The 12,188-nt window shown below is 39.0% G+C and overlaps 1 long non-coding RNA gene across 1 annotated transcript; it reads right to left on the reverse strand.

Moving 5' to 3' along the window:
* Window positions 1-6,666: 6,666 nt before the first annotated feature.
* On the reverse strand, window positions 6,667-7,172 carry LOC107776281 (uncharacterized). Its single transcript, XR_001645913.2, has 2 exons — window positions 7,035-7,172; window positions 6,667-6,883 (listed from the first exon to the last, which is right to left on the reverse strand). It is a non-coding gene; the product is annotated as an uncharacterized LOC107776281 (long non-coding RNA).
* Window positions 7,173-12,188: the final 5,016 nt, after the last annotated feature.

Consider the following 12,188-nt stretch of genomic DNA (forward strand, 5'->3'; position numbering starts at 1 on the left):
CATGAATCTTCAATTGCCGCGAAGCATATGCAATAACCTTGGCACCCTACATCAATACCACACCAAGTCCAATATGTGATGCATCACAATATACCGTATATGGCCCTGAACCTGTGGGCAACACCAACACCGGCGCCGTAGTCAAAATGGTCTTGAGCTTTTGAAAGCTAGCCTGACACTTATCCGACTACCTGAACGGGGCACCCTTCTGGGTCAACCTGATCATTGGGGCTACTATAGGTGAAAACCCCTCCACAAAATGACGGTAATAACCCCCCAAGCCCAAGAAACTCTGGATCTCTGTAGTTGATGTGGGTTTAGTCAAGTCCTTGACTGCCTCAATCTTCTTAGGATCCACCTGAATACCCTCTATTGATACAATGTGATCCAAGAATGCAATTAAACTCAACCAAAACTCGTATTTCGAAAACTTAACATATAACTATCTATCTTTCAGAGTCTGAAGAATGATTTGAAGATGCTGCTCATACTCATCTCGGCTACGGGAATATATCAAGATATCATCAATAAAAACAATCACGAAGGAATCCATGTAGGGCTTGAACACCCGGTTCATAAAATCCATAAATGCTTCTGGGGCATTTGTTAACCCAAATGACATTACTAGAAAATCATAATGCTCATACCATGTCCAAAAAGCTGTCTTAGGGACATCTGATGCCCTAATACTTAACTGATGGTAGCCAGACCTCAAATTGATCTTTGAAAACACCTTGGCACCCTGAAGCTGATCAAATAAGTCATCAATCCTCGGCAATGGATACTTGTTCCTAATGGTGACTTTGTTCAACTGCCGATAATCTATGCACATCCTCATCGATCCATCCTTTTTCTTTACAAACAACACCGACGCACCCCAAGGCGTGACACTAGGCCTAGTGAAGCCCTTATCAAGCAAATCTTGCAACTGCTCCTTCAATTCTTTCAACTCTGGCGGGGCCATAGGATATGGCGGAGTGTAAATGGGCTGAGTGCTCGGAGCCAAATCAATTCAAAAGTCAATATCCTTGTCGGGTGGCATCCCTGGCAGGTCTGTAGGAAATACCTCTAGAAACGCACGAACAACTGGTACAGAATATATGGAAGGAACCTCCGCACTGGAATCACGAACGTAAGCCAAATAAGCCAAACACCCCTTCTCGACCATACACCGAGCCTTCATATATTAAATAACCCTACTGGTAGAATGACCAGGAGTTCTTATACACTCTAATTGAGGCAATCCCGACAAGGCTAAGGTCATGGTCTTGGCGTGACAATCCAATATAACATGATAAGGTGATAGCCAATACATCCCCAAAATGATATCAAAATCAATCATATCAAGAAGTAGGAGATCTACACGGGTCTCAAGACCCCCAATAATAACCACACACAAGCAATAGACACGATCTACAAATAATATAATCACCTACCGGTGTGGACACATACATGGGAGCACTCAAAGAATCACGAGACATAACCAAATATGAAGCAAAGTAAAATGATACGTACGAATAAGTAGATCCGGGCCAAATAATGCTGAGGCATCCCTACTGCAAACTAAAACCATACTTGTGATAATGGAATCGAATACTTTGGTCTCCGGCCTGGCTGGGAAAGCATAACATTGGGGCTGGGCCCCACCACTCTGAACTATATCCCTAAGAAAGCCTCCTACTGGCTAGCGTCTATCTCTAGCGGACTGACCTCCACCTCTAATACCACGACCTCCACCTCTAGTTGTCTGACCCCTACCTCTACCTGACTGAGCGGGCGGTGGAACACCTGGTACTGGGACCATGGCACGAGAACCTTGATGCTAAGAACTGCTTGATGCTCGAGGGCAATACCTAGCAATGTGCCTCGGAATGCCACAAGTATAACAAGACCTCGGCTGCTGAGACTGCTGACCCTGAAACTGACCTTAACGACTTGGGTAACCACTTTAAAAACTCTGGAGCGCAGGTGAAATAATAGGAGTTGGTGGTTCACCGTAGGGCAGTTGATCAGAATACTACATATGAGAGACACGACCACTTGAAGCACCATAGGAAGCCTGAAGTGCGGAATGAAATGGCCTAGGAGGATGGCCTCTACCAAAAAAATCCATGCCTCTAGATGAGGCACCACTGAACCTACCAGAATGACGAGGCCTCTTGTCAGACCCCTGACCACTCCCCTGAGCTAAAATCATCTCAACTTGCCTGGCCATATTGGCCGTATCCTAGAAAGAAATCTCGCTCCCTATCTCCTTAGCCATCTACAATCTGATAGGCTGCACGAGTCCCTCAATAAACCTCCCCACCCACTCTTTCTCTTTCGGTGGGGAGTATAAGAAGATAATGATGGGCCAAATCAACAAATCTAGTCTCGTACTGAGTGACAGTCATGCAACCTTAGTGAAGATGCTAAAATCGCCTACGATAGTCCTCTCTCTGAGTGATAGGAATGAACTTCTCGAGAAATAGCTGAGAGAACTGGTCCCAAGTCAAGGCAGGTGACCCAGCTAGTCTAGTCAACACAAAATTATTCCACCAACTCTTGGCAGACCCTATCATCTGGAATACAGCAAAGTCAAACCCATTTGTCTTCACTATCTCCATGTTCCGCAACACCTCATGGAAGCGGTCAAGATAATCTTGTGGGTCCTCAGAAGTAGCCACACTATAATGAATCGGGAAAAGCTTTGTGAACTTGTCCAACCTCAACAAAGCATTAGAAGACATGTCTGATCCACCAACGGCCTGTACCGTAATAGCTGGCTAAACTACTCCAACTGGCTGAGCTAACGGAGTCTGAAACTGAGGAGACATCTGCTCCAGAGTGTGGGTAGCGGGATTCTGGGCTCCTCTCCCAGCCCGAGGGACGGCTGGTGCTATAGGAAATGGGCCAATTTGCCTCGGCCTCTGGCACGGCCTCGTCCTCATCCTCTGCCCCTCGTAGGAGTTGTTGCTGGGGGCTCGGGCTGCTGATCAGCCGATGAAGCGGTACGTGTTCTCAAAATCTGTGAAAAAACAAGAATAGAGTGTTCAATTAGCATTGAGAGATCAAATCGCACGACAGAGAAGAATAGAAGTGAATTTGTTTCTTAAAACTCTGTAGCCTATGGAGGATAAGCACAGACGTCTTCGTACCGATCCCTCACACTCTACCTAGCTTGTTCGTGAATTGTAAGACTTAGGCAACCTAGTGCTCTAATACCAACTTATCATGACCCGGATTTCCCACCAACAGGATCGTGATGGCTCCTAACTTTTAGGATGCTAGGCAAGCCATCAGATAAAGATCTAATATGATAACTGTTATCCAAAATAGTAAATAACAATAGTTTAAACCAAAACAAAGTAAGGAAGTGCATAAATGTATGACAATCTAAACTCTGATACACGACTACCCAAAATCTGGTGTCACAATCCACAAACTTCTATGAGTTACTACAAATATTGGTTTAAAGAAAATACATCTGTTCTCGAAATGAAAGAAAACATGGAAACTAAGATAGATGGAAGGGGACTCCAGGGTCTGCGAACGCCGGCAGATCTACCTTGGATGTCCTAATGGACTGAAGGAAGAAACCCAATACTGATCAATGCGGTCCAATACTGAAATCCACACAAAAAGTGCAGAGTGCAATATTAGTACAACCGACCCCATGTACTGGTAAGTGACGAGCCTAACCTCGATGAAGTAGTGATGAGGCTAGGACACGACAATAACATGAACCTGTGTAGTTAAATCATAAACGAGAACTAACAACAACGGAAATTTAGGAGATAATAATGGTATGCTAAGACGGATATCAAATCCTGAAAATACTACAGTAAAGAAACATAATAAATATCATGCTTTACACCAACGAAAGTAAAAACACAACAAACAAGTGCACGACATCACCCTTCGTGCTTTTACTCTCATTCTCACCATAAGATATAGTAGAAACGACACGACATCACCCTTCGTGCATTAACTCTTTCATAACATGGCACGACATTACCCTTCGTGCTTTAACTCTCTCATAGCATGGTACAACATCACCCTTCGTGCATTATCACTCATAGATTATGGCACGACATCACCCTTCATGCATTATCACTCTCTCACAAAACATCACACGGCATCACCCTTCGTGTTTTACACTCTTCCTCACCCAAACAATAGAACAATATCAACCCTGCAAGGGAATTGTCAGTAACCAAACTCGTTTCAATATTTAACTTCACAATATAAATCTCAACCTGAGTGAATACTCAACCAATATCTAATTCCAGGAAAAACATGATAAGATTTGTTTAACATGAAGAATAACCAGTTTAAGAATGAACAGTACGAATAAAGAATACAACAGTCACAAGTATAAGACTCAATCACATGCTACGCCTTGATATAAATGTATAGGTACTCGTCACATCACCTATACGTCGTACTCAACAACTAAACACATAGCAGATAAGGAACAACACCTAATCCCTCAAGCTAAAGTTATCCACAAAACTTACCTCGATTCTACGGCCAAAATCAAGCCTCAATCACCGGTTTTCCTCTAGATTCCACCTCTGAACCACTAGTACCTAGTCATAGTTAACTTAATAACATCAATTATTGCTAAAGAAATCAATTCACATACACAATTATAGGTTTCCTAATATTTTACCCAAAAGGTCAAAAATGGACCCCGTACACGCTTGGTCAAAACTCAAAGTTCGGACCAAAATCCGATTGCCCATTCACCCCGAGCCCGGATATACAATTGGTTTTTGAATCCAACCCCAATTTGAGGTCTAAATCCCCAAAATTTGATATTCTTAAGTTCTACCCAAAACACTCAATTCCACTATGAAAAACCCAAGATTCTGGGATGAAATCTTTTAAAAAGACGTAATAGATTGAATGAAATGAGTTAGGAATCATTTACCTATGATTTGGGGAAGAACTAGCCCCTTGGAAGACCGCCTCTTGAAGTTTAGGTTTTGAAAATTTAGGGAATGAATCAAAAATCCCGTCCAAGTCCAAAACTTATCAACTACAGATGTCGCATTTGCGAAGCTCGCAAATGCGAGAATGGCATCGCAAATGCGAACCTGTCGCATTTCTGCTGCTATCAAAAATACAAACCATTTGGTCGCAAATGCGAAGATCCCTACCCCAGACTCACTTTGCAAATGCGAAAGGTTGTTCACATTTGCGAACATGGGCTGGCCTAGCTTCTCTTCGCATTTGCGATGAGAAGATATCAAATGCGACCTCATCCGTAGTCGCAAATGCGAACCTTGACCTCACATTTGCGAGGTCTGAGGCCTGCAAAAAGTTCAGCTATACTAGTTGTCACACCTCTTTTTTTTACCCGAAAGAGTATATTAGAGTTTTTCAATTAAAGTGACAATAATCAAAATGAGATTATTTATATCAAATTCAGAGTCTCCACTTAAGATAATTTATAGTGTCCCAAGTTACCGGCTTAGAATCCTGAATCTAGGAATTTTAACTTTATTTTACAGTCCGCGAAACACAGAAATCCGAGTAAGGAATTCTGTTAACCCGGGAGAAAGTGTTAGGCATTCTCGGGTTCCGTGGTTTTAGTAAGGTTGCTCAACTATTATTAATTGGCCTAAATACCTGATTAATAACATGTTTTAAACCTATTGCGCATTTTTTACCCTTTTGAAAAATGCTTTTAATTACTTATGGAATTATTTCTGGAACAAGTTACGATTGTCACACACTTGTTTGTTTTGTACATATTGTGAATCATGTCACAGGAACTGTACCCACGATCTTCAACATGTTTAATTTATTAAAGTTTTGAAGTTGGGGTCCGGTCACATGAAATGTGCACCCAAATTTGGGAATTATGCATCAAAACTACGTCACGGGAACCTACGCACAGCTATGATGATTTATTGTAACGCACCTAAAGCAAACTACGAATGTTCATGGTTGGTTGTAAAACTAGTTTGAGATTTTATTGTGAGGGCCATAGATTATGGAATTTATTTGTGGAGGTGAGTGTAAATGGGCCAGCTAAATGCGCTTACTAGGATTAGGTTACCTTTAGCTCTTATCAATTGGGCCCACTGTTGAAGAATTTGCCTAATCTGTATTGCTAGAGAAACACAATCCATCATGCATATTTCAACATAAACTAAACTGACACAAAAAGTCAACTAAAGTATATCATTCAAAAATTAGTGTTGCACAAGTTAAAAAAGGGAAGGTTGAAACCAGATCACACACCATCAGTGAAATTAAAATTAAAACCCCACAAGCTCACTAGCAATACAAACACATTAAATGACATTAACTCAAAGCAATGAATATGAGTTCTGAATACAACAAAACTAACAATGCACTAATTGATTTAAAAGTAATTATGACAAATGGTATCACCACCTGGTTTAGTCTTTAGCTTGTAAAATTCCAACTCTAAACAGGCATCGCATAGCTCAATGCAAACATTTACTATACATCACTTACTTTACCAAATCAATGCAACAAAGACTCAATTAGCATGTGGGATCAGTTAGGTGACACCTAGATCTTAAGCTTATCAAGTGAAACTAATTAAATGCATGACAAGCTCACAAGGACGTGCTGTTTATACACTTGTCTTCAACGAACTAAATTCTCAAGCAAATCCAGCACATAAAAATGAACTACTAAGCATTTGATATTGAACAACCAACTAACCATTGACTACAACAACAAAATTATCATTTTTAGCTGAGAGCTAAAAAGGGAAAAAGTCAGAGAAAAAAGCTGAATAGCTTAAAAGAACATGAAGGTTGAAGTTCAACATGAATAACTCCATTAATTTCAGCATGAGTACATCTTCCGCACAAGCATGTTCACATTCCATTTGCCATTCATGGTTCAAAAGAAGTACCTGAATACAATAGGTGAACAGAATAAGAAAAGGTATCTTTGAGATCCACGAGTACAACAGAGAACAGTAAACAACAACAAGAAACAACAAGAAACCAAAATGCTATGACTCTCAGCTCAAATCAGTAAACCCAGCAGAAATAGAGATAGACCATCAGATTAAGTAAAGAACAATCATCTTAGACATCTCTTTGTTGTTTTTCTATTTCCTTGGTTTTTGCTTAAGGAGGAGAAAATCAGAAAAATATAATCAAGAAGGTCAGTCTCTCTATTGAAGGTTTTTTGTGCCAAAATTCCGTGTCCCTTCTGTGAGATGGGAATGCTTTTTTTATAAGGGAAAAACTCAGCCTCTCTCCCATGTGCCTTCCCTAAATTTCAGGGACAACTGTGCAAGTGTAGAAGCTTCTTCATTTTTTAATTTCCAATTGAACCCCTTAAAGTTTTATTTATCACCAATAACCCCCTACTTCTAATTAGCAGTCAAACGTTCCCAATTACATAATGAGGACAAGCATCAGAACAAATAAATACGGCAGCAAACCATTACCCTAAAAGAAACCTAGTTGAATTACTGTATTAATAAAGAAAACTGATTAGATTACCTTAAACACCTAAGATTAACTAATAAATAAGTGATTAATAATTAAACTAACTACACTACCAATTAACCTAAGGATTAAACACAGACTATTGTCAAGATTTAAGAAAAAAATGAAAGAAAATTAACAAATAAAAATGGAACAACAATAATTGGTATGGAAAGTACTAAGAGGAAGAAAATTAAACCTAAAATGACGTCCCACAAGGCTGGCCGGAGTCCGGTGAGTCAGTCAAAATCTGATAACCTTGGAGTGACTCAAAACTAATGTCAATCAATTGATCTTGTAGAGAGCAATTTATCAACGTAAGTTTTAGGCCAAATCGAGTGGAAAAAGTACAAAAATTAGAAAAGATGAAAAAAGTTAGGTTTCTGGATTTTAGATTTGAAATTGAGGGGAATCTGTTGGAATTTTTGTGAGATTAATGGTAGGATGGTGATTAGGCTGGTATAAGGAGTATGAGGGTGTTAATTTATGGTTATACAGTGACGGGCCACCGCCGTAGGGCAATTTCCGGCAGGCAGTGGCTTGTGGTGAAGAGATGGGGAATCAGGGCGGCTAGGGTTTGGGTTCTAGTTTGAGATAGACGAGAATGAGTGAGGGATCTAGGGTTTGGGGGTCTTAGAACAGTTATATGAGATGGGGTGTTGAGTTTCGGTCCGTTAGATCATAGGGAATGAAGGTCTGGGATTAAACGTCGCAAAACGGCATCGTTTTGGTTAATTAGGGGTGCTGGAGCGGGCAGGGGTTGGGCTGGTTGGCTTTTTGGGTGGAAAAATTTGGGCTTCGAACATGTTTGGCCCAATTCAAGTCCAAACAAACCTTCCTTCTTCTCTTTTCCTTGAATTGATTTAATTTTCTTTAATTTCCAATATTAAATAATAATAAAACTTAATTAAACCTAAATTAAGTCCTAAAATCGCTATAATTTATGAAAATAAACTGAGTTATCTATTTCATAATTTAATAATTAGCTAATTAAACTAATGAAAAGATAAATTACCAATTTGCAATTAAACTAAAGTGCAAGAACGAACCAATATTTTTGTAATTTTTGTTTATATATTAAATGCAATTGAGACCTAAAATGCAATGCATGGAATATTTTTGTATTTTTTCATGATTTTAAAATATTAAACATGCAACTAAATACAACCAACAATTATCAACATATTCCTAAAAATTTTATAAAAATTAAAATAAATTAAAAAAAAAATCTATTTTGTGACTTTGTATGAGTATTTTTGTCGGGCAAAAATCACGTGCTCACTTTCGGGCAAAGATAAAGTGAGCAAATATGAGTGATTTTTGCCCGCTTGGATACTCCCTAGGAATTTTTTTGAAAACGTTTGACCGAACCTTACTTCCGAGGTTGCCTACATATCTTTGGCTATAAAAGAATCAGGTTAGTGTAGTTTTGGAATTTTGTAAGCTAGGACTACCGAGAAGCTGTAATTTCACTGTTGCTACTACTATTACTGCTGTTACTACTTGCTGCACACCTTATTATACCGAAATCAAAATTAAAAGAAGCTAGGCGAGTCTATCAACTTTGGGTTACAAAATTCCTATATATGAGTCTTCAAACTTGATCTTGAAACTTCTACAGTTTTGCCGCGCATCTTGAACTATTGACTCACGCTCTCGAGGCAAGCTTCTGTTATTTCTAACGTGAATTGACGCCATTCTTCAGGCGAGCTCCTGCTGTTGTTTTGGGCTTTGACCTTAACTTTGAAATGAATTCGCTCGTTCTCTAGGTGGGTGCATACTACTTGCTTTTATACTCGAAATGAATTCCCTTGTTCTCCAGGTGGGTACCTGCTACTTGACTTGATAATTGAAATGAATTCCCTTGTTCTCCAGGTGGGTGCCTGTTACTATGACAAAATAGACAAAAGAAAAGAAATTTTTCTACCCCAGTTTGGACCAAGAGCATTCATGAGTGTTAGTTGAATCCCATTGTCCAGGAGGGTCCTGAACATTTAAAGTTAAATCCCATTATTCAGGCGGGTCCTAACAACTTACAACTAAATCCCATTATCCAGGAGGGTCCTGAGAACTTGAAACTAAATCCATTATCCAGGAGGTCCTGACAATTTGAAAATTAAATCTCATTATCTAGGAGGGTCCTAACATCTTGAAACTAAATCCCATTATCCATGAGGGTCCTGAAAACTTTAAACTAAATCCCATTATCCAGGATGGTCCTAAAAACTTAAAACTAAATCTCGTTATTCAAAAGAGTCCTGACAACTTGAAAGTTAAATTCCATTATCCATGCTGGTCCTGACAATTTGAAAATTACATCACATTATCCAGGAGGGTCCTGACAACTTGAAAATTAAATCTCATTATCTAGGAGGGTCCTGAAAACTTTAAATTAAATCCCATTATCCAAGCAGGTCCTGACAATTTGAAAATTAAATCCCATTATTCAGGAGGGTCTTGAAAACTTTGAACTAAATCCCATTATCCATGCGGGTCCTAACAATTTGAAAATTAAATCTCATTATCTAGGAGGGGCCTGACAACTTGAATATTAAATCCCATTATCTAGGAGTGTCCTGCCAATTTGAAAATTAAATCCTATTATACATGAGGGTCCTGAAAACTTTGAACTAAATCACATTATCCAGGAAGGTCCTGAAAACTTTGAAATTACATCCCATTATCCAGGAGGCTCCTAAAGACTTGAAACTGAATCCCATTATGCAGGAGGGACCGGAAAAACTTGAAACTAAATCCCATTATCTAGGAGGGTCCTAAAACTTAAAACTAAATCCCATTATCCAGGAGGGTCCTAAAAATTTGAAACTAAATCCCATTATCCAAGAGGGTCCTGAAAACTTTAAACTAAATTCCATTATCCAGGATGGTCCTAAAAACTTAAAACTAAATCCCATTATCCAGAAGAGTCCTGACAACTTGAAAGTTAAATTCCATTATCCAAGAGGGTCCTGATAATTTGAAAATTAAATCCTATTATCCAGGAGGGTCCTAAAAACTTTGAATTAAATCTCATTATTTAGGAGAGTCCTGAAAACTTTGAAATTACATCTCATTATCCAGGAGAGTCCTGAAGACTTGAAACTGAACCCCATTATATAGGAGGGTCCTAGAAAACTTGAAACTAAATCCCATTATCCAAGAGGGTCCTAAAACTTAAAACTAAATCCCATTATCCAGGGGGGTCCTAAAACTTAAAACTAAATCCCATTATCCAGGAGGGTTTTGAAAACTTGAAACTAAATCTCATTATCTAGGAGGGTCCTGAAAACTTGAAACTAAATCCCATTATCCATGAGGGTCCAGAAAACTTTAAACTAAATCCCATTATACAAGAGGGTCCTAAAAACTTTAAACTAAATCCCATTATCCAAGGAGTGTACTGGAAACTTAAAACTAAATCCCGTTATCCAAGAGGGTCCTCACAATTTGAAAGTTAAATCCCATTATCCAGGAGGGTCCTAACAATTTGAAAATTAAATCGCATTATCCAGGAGGGTCCTGAAAACTTTGAATGAAATCTCATTATTCAGGAGGGTCCTAAAAAATTGAAACTGAATCCCATTATACAAGAGGGTTCTGAAAAACTTGAAACTAAATCCCATTATCCAGGAGGGTCCTGAAACTTAAAACTAAATCTCATTATTCAGGAGGGTCCTGAAAAACTTAAAACTGAATCCCATTATCCAGGAGGGCCCTGACAACTTAAACTAAATCTTATTTGGGATATACCTTCCTTATGAAGGATTCCTACAGAGCAAATAAAATTTTCTGCCCTTGTTTCAATCAAAGAAAATCTTGTCACTTTGAAAATGAGGTGGTTAGTTTGTGGCATCCTTGCTGAAGGTGTCTGCTTTTGCCATTGCCATGCTTCGTCCCGATTAGCTACTCTGGGCTAGCAAAAAATTGTTTGACCTTCTGATCGAACCTCAACCACAAAACCCTGAATCACCCGAGTAGATTACACTCAATTTGTTGTATGACACCTTTATCTAACAATTTTGAACCTTTATATTTCCTCAATATTCACGAATCACTTGACCACTTCAACTCCCATTAACACCTTATTGCTCATTCTGAATCATGCCACTTGTGATATGCTTTGGCCGAACTTTTCTTTGTGCAATTAAAAGCCGGTAATAGGCTCTTTCTTGCTTGCTTAACAAGGCTAACATTAAAAAAAGGCTTAGAGAAGTAAACCCAAAAGAAACGAAGCAAAATGACTTTGAGAAACAAGAATATAGAGGAAAACTTTGAACAAGGATAACTATTTAAGGAATAATGGAAAAAAGACTTATCTGAGTAAAGCAGCTGACTCCAATGATCATGACATGCATTTTGGATTAATCAGCCAAGACCATTCACCTAATCACATTTTAGTTCATGCCCTGACCTCATACTTTAAAAACCGGGATATCCATAATCCAATCTCTCTGCAAAGTAACAAACCTCATTCGGCTAGTAGTGCCCTAAAGGGTTATCACCAGCAAACCTCTCTAATTTGTTCATCTCTCAACTTAGTGTCTCTCAACTTTCCATCGCCTTATGGTACCCGTGAGGGTTTTCACCAACAAGACTCTCTCATTTATTCATTTCTCTTTGTGCAGAACAGACTGTTACCCATGATGCGAATCATACATCTATCTCTCTTGAATTGGCACTCCTCAAGGATTGATCAGAAGGTCTTTCTTTGGACTGGAG

The sequence above is a fragment of the Nicotiana tabacum genome, chromosome 11 (genome assembly GCF_000715075.1).
Source record: "Nicotiana tabacum cultivar K326 chromosome 11, ASM71507v2, whole genome shotgun sequence".
Classification (NCBI taxonomy): Eukaryota; Viridiplantae; Streptophyta; class Magnoliopsida; order Solanales; family Solanaceae; genus Nicotiana; species Nicotiana tabacum.